This window comes from Mastigoproctus giganteus, chromosome 6, assembly GCF_048544385.1.
Source record: "Mastigoproctus giganteus isolate SK-2022 chromosome 6, ASM4854438v1, whole genome shotgun sequence".
NCBI classification, from domain to species: domain Eukaryota; kingdom Metazoa; phylum Arthropoda; class Arachnida; order Uropygi; family Thelyphonidae; genus Mastigoproctus; species Mastigoproctus giganteus.
Window position 1 is genome coordinate 116,962,484 of NC_143580.1, and position 13,849 is coordinate 116,976,332.

Here is a 13,849-nt window from a genome sequence, read left to right on the forward strand (position 1 = left end):
AACCCCGTGTACTTTTTTAACAGAATCTCAGTTGTCGGTTGATTCAACTACTGCTCATCTGAGTTGCCCAAATTATTCGCTGTATAATTCCTTTCGACTCAAAGGTGGTACTTGTTCATATGTCCGTTTCGATATTCCCTGTCAGAGATTGGTAATTTTGAATCTCCCCTTTTCGATCTTCCCTGGCTTAAAATCTCTCTCTCTACCTCATTGTGTCAAATTCATCTGTTGTCTCTACCGTTCTCCCAACTCTACTAATCGCTTGGAGCTCTTTGACTTCGTCTCTTTGCAAACTGACTTTCTCCTGTCCAACTTTCCTAACAATGAGGTAATTTTCCTTGGTGATTTTAACGTTCACAACTCCAGCTGGCTTCCGTTTTCTAGTCACACCGACCCAGCAGGTCGAGATGCTGAGGCTTTTACAGTTACTAATGACCTTACAGAGATTGTTCATTTACCTACTAGAATACCGGACAATCCTAACCATACAGCCAACACGCCTGATCTTTTTCTCACAAACAACCCCTCTAAGTACACTGTGGAAGTGAGTAGTCCTTTAGGCACCTCAGATCACAACTTGGTGATTGTCTCTTCTCCAATGGAACCTTTATCTCATGGCTATTCCCAACCTCGTGTAGTTTGGCATTACAAGGATGCAAAATGGGATGACCTGCGAGACTTCTTTTCTTTGGTCAGATTACTGTTTCAAAACTTCTGATGTCAACGTTTGCTCAGATCGTGTCAGTGAAATTATTCGTGCAGGAATGGAATCCTTTATCCCACACTCCACTTTAAAATCTCGTCCTTTATCTAAACCTTGGTTTTCCAATAAATGTGCTAAGGCTGTTCAAGAGAAGAATGTTGTATATAATAATTGGCTTGTTTCTAATTCTTCAGTTTCATTTTCTGCCTACACTAAAGCTCGCAACAATTGTAGAGCAGTTATTAATCAGTCCAAACTAGATTTTTAACAGGCTAAGAGTAGAAAACTTGCAGCTTGCACTAATGGTAGCCGAGCATTCTGGTTTCTTGCCAAAGCTCTTGGCCACAATTTTTGCCCGCTCTGCTCCCACCTCTGTCCAAACCAGATGGTTCTGTTGCCACTTCAGCCAAGGATAAAGCTGACCTGCTAGCATCCATTTTTTCTTCCAACTCATGTATTAATGATCTTGGTAAAACACCTCCCACCATGCTCCATTCAATGCCTCATGTGGTCAAAAGGATGTCAGAAAGGATGTAAAGATGAAAGGTCTTCCGTCAAAAGGATGTCAGAAGGATTTTGACAAATATTGATGCAAAGAAAGCTCCAGGTCCTGATGGTATTTCTCCACTTGTTCTCAAAAGCTGTGCTCCTGAACTTACTCCTATTTTTTGCCGCCTTTTTTCACTTTCTTATTCCTAGTTCCTGAACAGGGTGACAAATTCCTCCCATCCAATTATCGTCCCATTGCAATTACTTCTACTCTTTCTAAAGTAATGGAGAAATCAATTAACCACCAACTCTTAAACTACCGAGAAACCTTCCGTCTGATCAACGATCGCCAGTATGGATTCCATCAGTGTCAATCAACTGGTGATATTCTGGCTTATGTTACCCATTTATGGATAAATTCAATGGAAAAGTTCGGTAAACACAAGTAGTTGCTCTTGACATCTCAAAGGCTTTCGATCGTGTTTGGCATAATGGTCTTCTAAGCAAGCTTCCATCTTTTGGTTTGCCAAATGTTTTTTTGTAATTGGTTATCCAGTTTTCTCTCTGAGGGTGATGATAGGTGGCTCTCTATTTTCTAACTTCTCCACTAATGTTGGTGTCCCCCAAGATACAGTTCTTTCGCCCACTCTTTTCCTCTTGTATATTAATAGACTTCTTCCATTGAACGGAAATCCTATCCATAGTTTTGAGGATGATAGCACATTCCATTCCACTTTAAGAAACCTCGCCCTGTACAATTAGCTTCACCTTCTCGAATATCCACTACCAATTCCTTAAATGCCGATCTCCACGTAATATTCCAGTGGGGCAAAGATAACGTAGTTGATTTCAACCCTTCTAAAACTCAGTCTTGTCTTATATCTCGCAAAAAGAATTCTTCTGCTCCTATGCTTATCTTTAGTGACACTCCAATTTCTAGGCAAAAGGATATATCTCTTTTGGGGATTACCATGACTTTTAATCTCTCTTGGCACAAGCACATTACAAATATTGCTTCCTCTGCATCTAAAAAACTTGGTTTTCTCTTTCGCTCTCGGCGTTACTTTTCTTCCAAACAGCTGCTCACTGTGTATAAATTGCAAATCCGCCCTACCATGGAATATTGTTCCCACAGCTGGGGTGGTGCCCCCAAAACCTCTCTCAGGCTTCTTGATTCCATTCAGAAGAGGGCAATTAGGTTAATTAATGATTCATCTCTAACAGAGTCTCTCCACTCGCTGTCTCATAGACGTACTGTTTCTGATGCATGCCTCTTCTACAGATACTTCCATGGGCACTGTTCTTCTGAATTGGCTTCTATAATTCCCGCTCTCTCTTTCAAAACAGTCCGATCATGTGCCACCACCAGCCAACATCCATTTACTGTCCAACTTCAAACCCACAGAACCAACTTTTCTTCTTCCTCCTTTGTTCATTCAACTGCCGTTTTCTGGAACAAAATTCCTTGGACGTATTTCCTGAAAATTACATTCTACAGATATTTAAGTCTGATGTCAACAAATATCTTCTTTCATCTTCTCATCCATCTGCCCGTGCTAAATCCTAGAAGTTCTAAACCACGCCTGTTTGGTTGTTAAAAAAAGTAACTAATTAGAGCTTGAAACTGTTGATTAAAAGTCCCAACATTCTTAAAAACATTTAGCACAGCCTAGATTTTTAATTTAGAATCAAATTACTTTAAATCATTTTATTTTCAAAAATTTGTAAATCGATATACGAGACAGAGAGTGATTTGTTTTCCCAAAATAGTACTGATAACTCATTTATTGTTACCTGTAGTTCTCTTCAGCACGCGGTCATATAAAAGGAGAGCGAGCAGCACTTGCTCTCAATTTTTTTGTATTCTTTTCAACTAACTAGCATTCGCATTTCTACCGGTCTATTCAAGTTCTAATTCCCAAGAATAACCCGCTGAGCACAATCAAAAACTTTGGCTCCTCCTGGACAGCACTGTCGTTTTGTCACACTGTAGAAAAGGTCTTAATTCGCTATTCAGTCTGGACAGATATTGAGAAACAGTTTATTACCTTGTAATGAGACTGGTGGATGCACGGTAACGCATGTTGGAACTAATGATTCATGGAACTATGAAATTTAAGGCCACGTTGAAAAAGTGTCTGGAGATTGGAAAAATGTTCTCGTGTCTGCAGTTCTTTCCGGACATGACAAATGGGATTTTATGACGATAGCTTCTTAAATTAACTCTAGGGATTCTGAGACTTAGTTGGGGAAATTTTTCTTACAAACGGATGGCAGATGGAATTTATTTTGTAATTCACTGAACAGAGGAAGTGCAAGGGTTTTCGCCATTGCCGTTGGCATGTACACTGGTGTGTAAAACTTAAGGACCCACATTATTTCTAAAGGTTAAAACCAAAAATCTCTACTTAAGGTACTCTTTACTGATGAGAGTAGATTCAGTCTCAGCAGCGATTCTGGACGTGAGCTAATCTGGCGAGAAGTTCGCACACGGTATCGCTCCGCAAACATCACTGAAAAGGATCGATAGGTACTGTACTGAGGTAATCCTCTCCCATGTGCGTCTGTTTCGAGGTGCCATTGGACACCAGTTCGTGTTTATGGATGATAACGCCACACTCCATCGCACTGCAGCTGTTGATATGCTTTTGTAAAGCGAAGACATTGTTCGTATGGATTGGCCTGCCCGTTCTACCGATCTAAATCCCATCGAACACATATGGGACGCTCCGGGGAGACGCCTAGCAGCATGTCCACATCCACCCAAACAATGTTCAGCAGCTGAAGATGGCACTGACAAGGGATTTGGACGATGTTACCACAAGAACTTATCAACAACATTGTTCTAAGTATGGGCAGGCGATGCAAAGCCTGCATCGACATTAGGGTGGCCATATCTCCTACGGAGGACCACCTCTTCCCTTTGTTCCATTTTGGGCAGTGAGGGATCTGTATCATGGCAGCCAGTGCTATGTTGCCATTTTTGAATCAAGTCCCTCTGTACCGTGTTGTTTCCTTCATCATTTCTGTACCTCACGAAGTTCCTCTGGTATGTTTTTCCCATATCCAGGCCGCTCCTATGAGAAGCTACAGGTGAAAACCTGACTCGTCCTTAATGTTTGCACACCAGTGTACTAAGGGTTCAGAGAAACTGTTAGTGACGTCGGCATACAAATGGCTAAGCTCAGTATCCTGCGACAAAATTACATTTGTACCCTCTCTGAGAACACTTGTGTGAACCATTAATTACTTTAAGCACTGAAAGAAGAACTGTAGTAGAAGAAAAACACACCACGTAAGTAGCTGTGAGGTGTATCAGTGTTGTCAAAAGCAATTACATAAAAAAACGTTTTTCTATGCAGTAATACCAGCTGTATTTTAATCAAATTTAGTGAATTTGAGCTTTTCATCGGACTAAGCCATGCTGATACGCGATAAAATTAACAGAACACCTAGAAAACATATAAATTCTTGCAGCTTACGATGAAGCGCGACAAAACTGGGTTCAATTCTATTCTCTGATGATTTTGGCCTACAAACATATTATAGACGTTATTTTATCTGGAGACAACGTTGCTGTCCCTCCAACGTCGGAGAAAGTGACATTTAAGGTGGAGGTGGAATAATGATCAACGGCCGAAACCTCTTCATGTTTTTGATAGGGGTACCACGACTACGAAGAGATACCGAGGACAGATCCTCGAACCCTATGTGCGACTTTTTAGGGATAACGTTGGCGCAGATTTTGTCTTCATGCAATCCATATAGCGCTCATATGGTGGAGGAATATCTTAACACTAAAGATATTCGGCTGCCGTGGCGAGCGCTATCACCAGACTTAAATCCGATTGAACATGAGTTCGATCGGATTTAAGTCTGGTGATAGCACCTATCTGTTGTTGATTTGCTGTTTGCTGGACGAAAAACCCACTCACCCATTTTCCGGAAGGAAAACCATGCTATACTCGAACATTCCACGTTGTAAAAGAAACGTCCATAAAGATTCCTTGCGTCATCTACGAGATTCGAACTCAGATCTTTTTCACCCGGTATGGAGAGAACGGTGATTATACCAACTGCGTTTTCATGAGACCATTTGTGGACTTATGATCTATCTCAGACAAGCGTTTTAAAAATATATCAGAGGAAGGCCTTGCCTCCCTCTGATATATTAAGTTCTAAATTAAAAAGCTGCACATCAGTTTACCAAGCCGTTGGATATGTTAATAACAGTGTCATTGGGCTTCGGCTAGATTCCATTGGACTGAAAAAGTGCTAATCTCTACTCAGTCCAAAAAAGGATGCTGAACAGGAGGTTGTTAATTATACACCACTGAGCTTGACATTTTGTAGTATGGAAGATCATGGAGTCTGTAGTTAACGATGAGATTCAGGAACATCTCGAAAAAAATGGCACGCTGAATAGATCCGAGCAAGGGTTCGTAGAATGGAAGGTCATGCCCAATGGTGCAGTCATTCTGCAGGTTGCAATTTTGACATTATCTAGCAAGATCCTACGCTGGAGTAATACTAGCTAAAAGGTAAGACACAGGGGACTGTTATAAATGGTCAGCCCTCACGGTGGATTACTGTAACATTTAGGTTTCCTCAATGGACTGTTAAGTATCCTCCCATTTCTAATTTTCATAAATGATATTGGAATATAAGAAGCTGCAAAAGTTTGCTGATGATATGAAGGTGAAAAGGGTGGTTAACAATTCCAGCCAGATTACCTTACTTTAAAGAGACTTACTGCATAGTATATACAGTGGCGGACAAAAAAACTGCATCACCTTAAAAAAGTAACATTTGTAGTGAAATGTATAAGATATTGTTTGATTACAGTCCTTTTGTTTGTCGCAAAGCAAAGGTATTGCGTTAGATTAACGCTTCTATTGCATCAGACAGGACAGTAATTGCATCAGCTGTTTCTATAAATACGGCGTTGGAAGGGTATACACGCTCATTGCTTCATATGTTCAGTTGACACCAACAAAAAAAAAAAAAAAAGTGTAGCTGTTGCTCTGTCCCAGGAAGGGCTTTCTACGCGTGCTAACGCTGATAAAATAAGCTGCCAACCAGTCAACAGTATCTCGGGTGATGAAATTAAAGCGTGAAACCGGTGATATGAAGACAAGACCTGGATCAGGCCGTAAGAGAGTGACTAGGCCTTCCCAAGATCAATATTTGAAACGGCTATGCCTTTGCATTCGCCATGCCAGTGCTCCTGATCCCAAACTGGAACTATCCAAAGACGGCTTTTAGAATGTAGTCTACTATCGGCCCAAGAAGAAGCGACTTGACTGGGCTAAAACGCTTGTTTCATGGACAAAAGAGCAATGGTACACTGTTATCTTTTCTGACGAATCGAAATTCAACCTGCATGTTTCGGATGGGAAGCGATATGTGAGAAGACGAAAATCGGAGGCATACCATCCTGACTGCATAACACTGACTGTAAAGTTCCCCGCCGGTCAGACGGTCTGGGGATGCATAACAAGTGAAGGGGTGGGGCGAATTAAGTTTATTAACGGAACGCTGAATGCAGAAACCTTCACTGCTATCTTGGAGGGGTGCCCAAAACCCGTTATTAGGGATCAACCACAGAGACGTCCAAAACGGCATTTTTCAACAGGGCTCAGCACCTTGCCACACAGCAAAATTGGTAAGTTCTGTGCTAGTTAGATTTAATGACGAGTTTGTCTTCTTGTCTCACAAGGCTTAAAACATACTTACACCAATTATTTCCCTCATTTTTCTCCCTTAAGGTGCAGTCATACCTCAGAAATGCTGGCATTAAAGTGTTGGACTGGCCTTGCTGGCAACAGTCTAGATTTGAACTCTATTGAAAATTGCTGGTACATAATGTCGCCTAAAATTGCTCAGAAGAAGCCAACAAGTAAGATTCAGCTGCAAGAGAGTGCTGTAAGTGTGTGGTACCACGAAATTAGGCAACCGCATATCCAGAAGTCGATTAACTGTATGTCAGATCGTTGCAAGGCTGTAATTGCAGCTCGAGGAGGAACAACAAAATATTGAGGACTTATTTTGCTGATTTACAGTACATAATACTATTACGTTAACTTGTCATTCCAGTTTGTACATGTGAATGCAATAAAATGTATGTTTAGTTGTCGTGATTGCCATTTGCGTGATTTCTCATACTTCCATTGTATTGGATTTCATTCACAGAGATATATATCCCATCTAACAAATGCATTTCGAACATTTCTGCAACCCACAATGCAGTGCAAAACACATTATTTGCAAAATTCACAAGTGATGCAGTTTTTGTGTCCGCCCCTGTATGGTCCAAAAAATGACGACTAAAGTTTAATGCTTTTAAATGTAAGGTTATGTAATTATCCTTCCTTACAAGGCGATGGTTAAACAGCATTTGGAACACTATATTCATGTCTGCAGACCGTACCTCAATAAAACGGAACTTCTGGAGAGAGTTCAGAAAAGAAAGACTAAATTGGCGCTCAGAGCAAGGCGCATACGAAGTATGCTTTGTTATATAACACATTAGTGGCGAAGATTATCATTCTTCCTATGCCCAGGTTGTTAGAAACTAGGGATATCGGATGGTAAGATTCTAATTAAAAACAATACGGCTTTCTTAAACTCAAAATATGTAAGAAACTTCACCCGTAATTATCGAATGGCTCATTTACAAGGAGAGAAAAGAACAAACGGTTCTTTTCCAGGGTATTTTTCCACTTCATACAGTTCAGCACACATTGTCTGAACACCGTCAATTGAAGTGCCAATCTATATATCGTGTGTGCTAAAAATACCAGAATAACGAACAAAAAACCCAAGTTGCCTGGAGAAAAACCATACTACCTTCGCTTGATGCCGACTAACGCAGCCACCATGTGAAAAGGCCCATACAAATTCTTGGCGTCATTGACGAGATTCGAGTTTTTCCATCCGGTGTGGGGAGCATGGGGTTTAGATCAACTATGCTACCCACACTGTTTAGGTAGCAACAATTGATATAAACAATGTTCGCAAGACTACTCGTTCGTTTATCACTCTATATCATTTTCATATCCCCTCCTCCGTCAAGAAGTTTTGACATCCGAAACATCATTTGTCACCAACATTGAAAGTAATGCTGGCAATTGGGTTGTACTCCACCTTCTTATATCACTTGAGATCGTGGAGGTAAGATAAAAGATTTCTAAGCTTGTGATGAATTCTGTAGCATGGAGGCAGATATTCGACACTAACGTCGAACCGCTCTGGAGACAAACTGAATCGAACAGACCATAGAATACATGCAACTACAATTTACTGGCGACGACTCATGGCTTTACCTGGTTCGGTAGGTGTGTATTCAGCGTCAAAGCAGGTTGGGTTGTTTAAAACCTCTACTCTCGGAAGGGTAAAAACAGGACATGTCTGATTAATTCAACCATTGTGTGAAAAATAACTTCAAATGAAAAAAAAATTAAACCACTAAAACTAAGACCCAAAGAGCACACATCCTACTGGCTAATGTCGTCTTAAAGGCAATCAACCATCCAGATCACTACGGATTATCTGCTACAGACAACTCTCGAAGTCGCCTACTTTTAAGAACAAACCTCCAAAATCCAGTAGATGGACAGACTGTTCTCCGACTCGGAGCTAAAACATAAATCACTTTTGGATTGCAAGTGTGCATGGTCACTTATACAGATATGATACAGGTCCACTTGAATGTTGTTCTGGCCGAAAAACTCGTAATAACTCACAGGACCTTAAACATTCCTCCAGTGATTAACAGGAATCGAACTCTAATCTCTCCAAACCAGTGGCAGACTACATACCAATGAAGTTGCTATGGATATCAACAGAAATATATTGAGAGGAAATGCTCCACCACCTTAAAAACAGTCTTGTGAAAGACAACGATAATTTCCAAAACTCCCCGAAAGCCACGTATTCCACATAAACTTATTACTTCCAACCCGTAGGACCATAAAGGCTTCACTAAATCTTTGCAACAATAAAATGGGTATTCATTCGTTGCTTTTCTAAAATGTTTCTGCACGATACTGTTAACTTTTACAATTAAGAACTGGAAAAGTTTTATTTTAATGCAGCAGCTGAAGATATAATATTATTTGTTATATTCAATAAATATCATCTGCAAGTGTCACTTTTAACCGGGCGATTTACGTGTGAGAATGGGTGTGATTTTAACAGTTATGTATTATTTCTAATCGCCCTTTCCATGCCTTCTAACGACACACGGTACCTTTGATGAATATATTAATGAAGTAGGCACATATGAAAGTGGTTTCCGCATAATTTAGTGCATTGCAAATCTCAGCGTCGGCCTAGCAGAAACAAATCGCAACTTCTCATCCAGATGACTCGCATTATTCATCCTCGTGGCAAATTTCCTGTGGATTATTTAGAGACACCATTGTCCCGCCTCACGTAACGCAAAGATCAGGTGAATAACACATCACCGATGATAAGAATTTAGAATTAAAGTGTCAAGGAAGTCCTTTATGTTCTGTCCCTTCTGGGAATTGATCTGTGGTAACGAAGAGGTAAGAGACCGTTCCGGAATAACATTCTCATTTCAGCGAAATATAAGATTTCGATTAAAAGCGAAATATAATAATTGCATTTGTGTTTCAGTAATAATCAACATCGTTTTGGGCATTGAATAATGCATTTTGTTTTCGGTGAGGAGTTTTTTAGTGTACTGTGCTGGACCAAAGAAAGTTGTTATGCTGGTGGGCAGTTGGATGATTTAACCTTGTGGGGAACCATCCATCATCATTGTGCAGGGAATTCCAACGCAAAGACCCCACAACAGAATAAAGCAGGTACTTTAAATCACGTGAGTTGTTAATTATACAGCGAATCCTATAGGTGTTCATATAAATTCATTGTGGAGAATTTCCCTTGGGATGTATAAAACGATTGGAGTTTCCCCTCTAACCCGCTAGACGTTAAATAAACTGAGGTTCTGTTAGTAGGGATGTAATCAGAAAATACCTTATACCATTTCGATATTTAAAGGAAACCAGTGTAATTTTTCCACCTCCCCCACAGAAACCATTCACCAACGTTCTTTTGGGAGTATTTAAAGATGAATTAAAAATATTTAATATTTCCCAAAGTGCACCCTTGTCAACTTCAGCTTGTCAAAGTATTAAACGGAAATCAATGGGTGGATGACATCACCCAAAATGGCTGTCCAAGCCGATGAATTTTGCAGCATAGAAGTAATCTACAGGGGATGCTTTTTTTTTTGTTAATATCATCGATTCATTTTCGAATACCTGCTGAATATTTTAAACAAATTAAAAATATTATTCGAGCACTTCTATATTTTCGTTTTCCACAGAGAGATTTAAAGGAAATTCAATGAAAGATAATTTGTACGAAAACATGAGCATGTGATGGCAAATGAGAATAAGCAACTAGAATATTCCATGTACTCCTCGAAAGACTTCAGCTCACTCTACAGTATACATAGTACAAACTCTTGTATCATTGGATAATTACTGCTGATCTACAACAAAGTTTCTTATCGATGGTCCCCAATGAAATGAACTACTGTCGTCCAGCAAGACAGTAGTAACCACTCTCCTAGCCAAAGACTGAGGAGGAAGAATCAGACTAGACATTATTTATTAGTCTAGACAGATTTATATAAAGCTTCACTATTTTTAGATGGTTGAAAGAAAATAATTTTCCAAAAATACGGTTCTGCGTACTACAAGACATGAAAAGCAAGAACAGGCGAAGAGAAATTCCCCAAAGACCCATATAAAGTCTGCAAAAGCGAAAGTAGAAACAGGAGGCGCTGAAAGTCTGCCACATAAAGAGCAGACGCCCTGAGTACTCAAAGTAGTAGCTGGCAATTAACCGAAGTGAAAAATACATTAGAATGAAAGGTGTGGGCCAACATTAAAAAAGCTGGTGGACTCTAACAAAATGATGGTTACACACATTCAGAAGAAAATGGTATCTAAATGATACAGATGGGACCGAGGCAACTGAAAAATACCGCCATAAACTCTAGGGCAGGAACTACCGTTGTTGGCCAACTCCTAAAATACAACGAAAAGAAGAAAATGTTATTAGGAGGCAGGAAAAGGAATGAGGAGCTCAGTGCGAAAATTTAAGTAGTCGCGTCATCTTAGGTCATTCTTTAGCTATCCCCTGGGAAGCTTAACCTGAACATTTGTCAATTTTTCTATCACTAAAAAGCAAGCATTTCCTTTCGAGAAACGCGTCACATGATGATATATTAGTATCACTTCAATAATTCATAACGGCTAATGAAGAGGTTAGAAGCACGCTACTTGTATAATAGACATCGAAATTCCACAGAATCCTTAAAGATTGTTTTTTTATATGAACTAGCCGATCATATGCTTTGTACAAATGACCCAACTAATGGTGAAGGACTATTCTATTGGCATACGTATTATGGAAGGATAATACTGGCCCCTAATTAAAAAGTAGGGTTCTTGAAAATTAAGCTGGACAATATACATCTTCAAAAAACTTTTTCCTACATTATAATTCGTCTTGCCATCAAGTCTGCATTGTGCTAGTATAGCTCCATGAGTGAACTGCTCCGAATGACATCCCCTGCTCAATCGCCAGACCTCAATCCACCAAAACATCTTGGAATGAGATCGAGAGAGAGAGGCTTCAAGTGAGTGTACCCGCTTCTGCCCCTTAACCACGACAGGCAATGTCATCCACAGTTTATACGACTGAATGTATCAGGAATACACTGACCTCATTACTTTGATATCCCCACCCTCCAAGTAATAAACCTCTCCACTCATGGAGAGGTTTATTACTTGGTTTGTTTGTTTGTTTAAAACTCGTGCAATCATAACGGATGGACCATTACAGATTTTCGATAATCCGAGATTATCATCAGTATTATCAATTAACAGTGATAATAATCACGGATCAATATCTCTAGCTAGAAAGGGATTGTACCAATGTAATAAACTTAACGGATTCGTATAGGCCTGAAGGCAAAAATATGTGCAAGAAAAACTTTCTTCATTATGAACCAAACAGTTTAAAAAAAAAGAAATATTCTAATCACTTTTAAATTGCTATACGGTCAAAGAACAAGTGAAGTGAGTTTTGTTTATATTGCGTATGATTTTCACTAATATTTTATAATTAGTCTTTAGTCTTATTAAATTTAATAAATAAAATTACATAACACTCATTTCATTTTGTCATTATCATTTTAAATCCACGATAAGTATAATCAAGTTTATTCTGGCCGCATTTACCACACATCATCGAGAGACACTTTCTACTCTAATGAACATTCACAAAATTTCTTCCATGCTGTGGACTGGAATTCTTGCTCCTTAATAACAGAAGAGCTGTCAGCTCTGAAGATGAGTCGTTTAGAGACGAGCCATATCGATACCTCATTTCTTTTAGAGTTAAATTTTTCGTGTCCCAGTAGACCTTAACGTAATACTGAACTACTCCAGCCAGCACACGCCACAATCAAATTTTACTTTTTTTCCCGACGTCTTTTTTATCTCACGTGCTGCCAGATTGTTATCTGATATGGAACCAAACATTTTTATACCATCTGTGCGCTCCTGCAAAGATCTTAACGTTCACTTTAATGACTACTGAGAGTTGAATTACCCTGCGTCACTTGGAACTCACGTGCATTTATTTACCCCTTTCTTTTATCGGTGCACATGGGCTGACACAAATGCGATTATATTATAGAGAGGAAATGAAGGATGTCATCCAGTTTACATGGCTAAATATGCTGGAGAAACATTACCTTCATCTCTGGGGGCTCCTGCCAAGCGAATTACTGCTGTTCTTACTGAGCGAATGAAGGATTAACACTATCGAAAAGATGACCTTAAATGACTTTTTCAGAGTGCTGAAAAAGATTCTAAGATCATCGATTGATGATCTTAGAATGAGATCATCAATCGATGATGATGATCTTGGAATCGTCATCAATCGACGATGATGATCTTGGAATCGTCATCAATCGACGATGATGATCTTGGAATCGTCATCAATCGACGATGATGATCTTGGAATCGTCATCAATCGACGATGATCTTGGAATCGTCATCAATCGACGATGATCTTGGAATCATCATCAATCGACGATGATCTTGGAATCATCATCAATCGACGATGATCTTGGAATCATCATCAATCAATAATCTTAGAAAAAGATCATCGATTTTGCTATTCTGGAGAAAAAAGAACCAAATCAATTTGTTATAATTAGCTTTCATTTAATCCTAATAGACAAAGAATTACGAGGAAGATGGTAAACTGCTGATCAACAGTATCGAAGTCTAAAAATAAACTTTTATTTTTAGATATTATTATAATCATCCAGTTTATTAAAGGTTTTACTGATTTAAGTTAATTATGTATAAATCAATATTGGTATTTTTGAGCAAAAAACAGATTCCTTCCTAGACCATATCACTCAGAATACGAGGACATGATACGTCTTAATATAAAATTTCTACAAGCCTTATTTCAAGATGTATTTGCCTCAAGTGAGAAAGATTTTGTATAATTATTGCCATAAGAGGAATGTTTTTTAGAAAGAGTGAGATATTGGGGTCTGATGGTACGTGGGACGCATTAATGAGCTCTCAACAT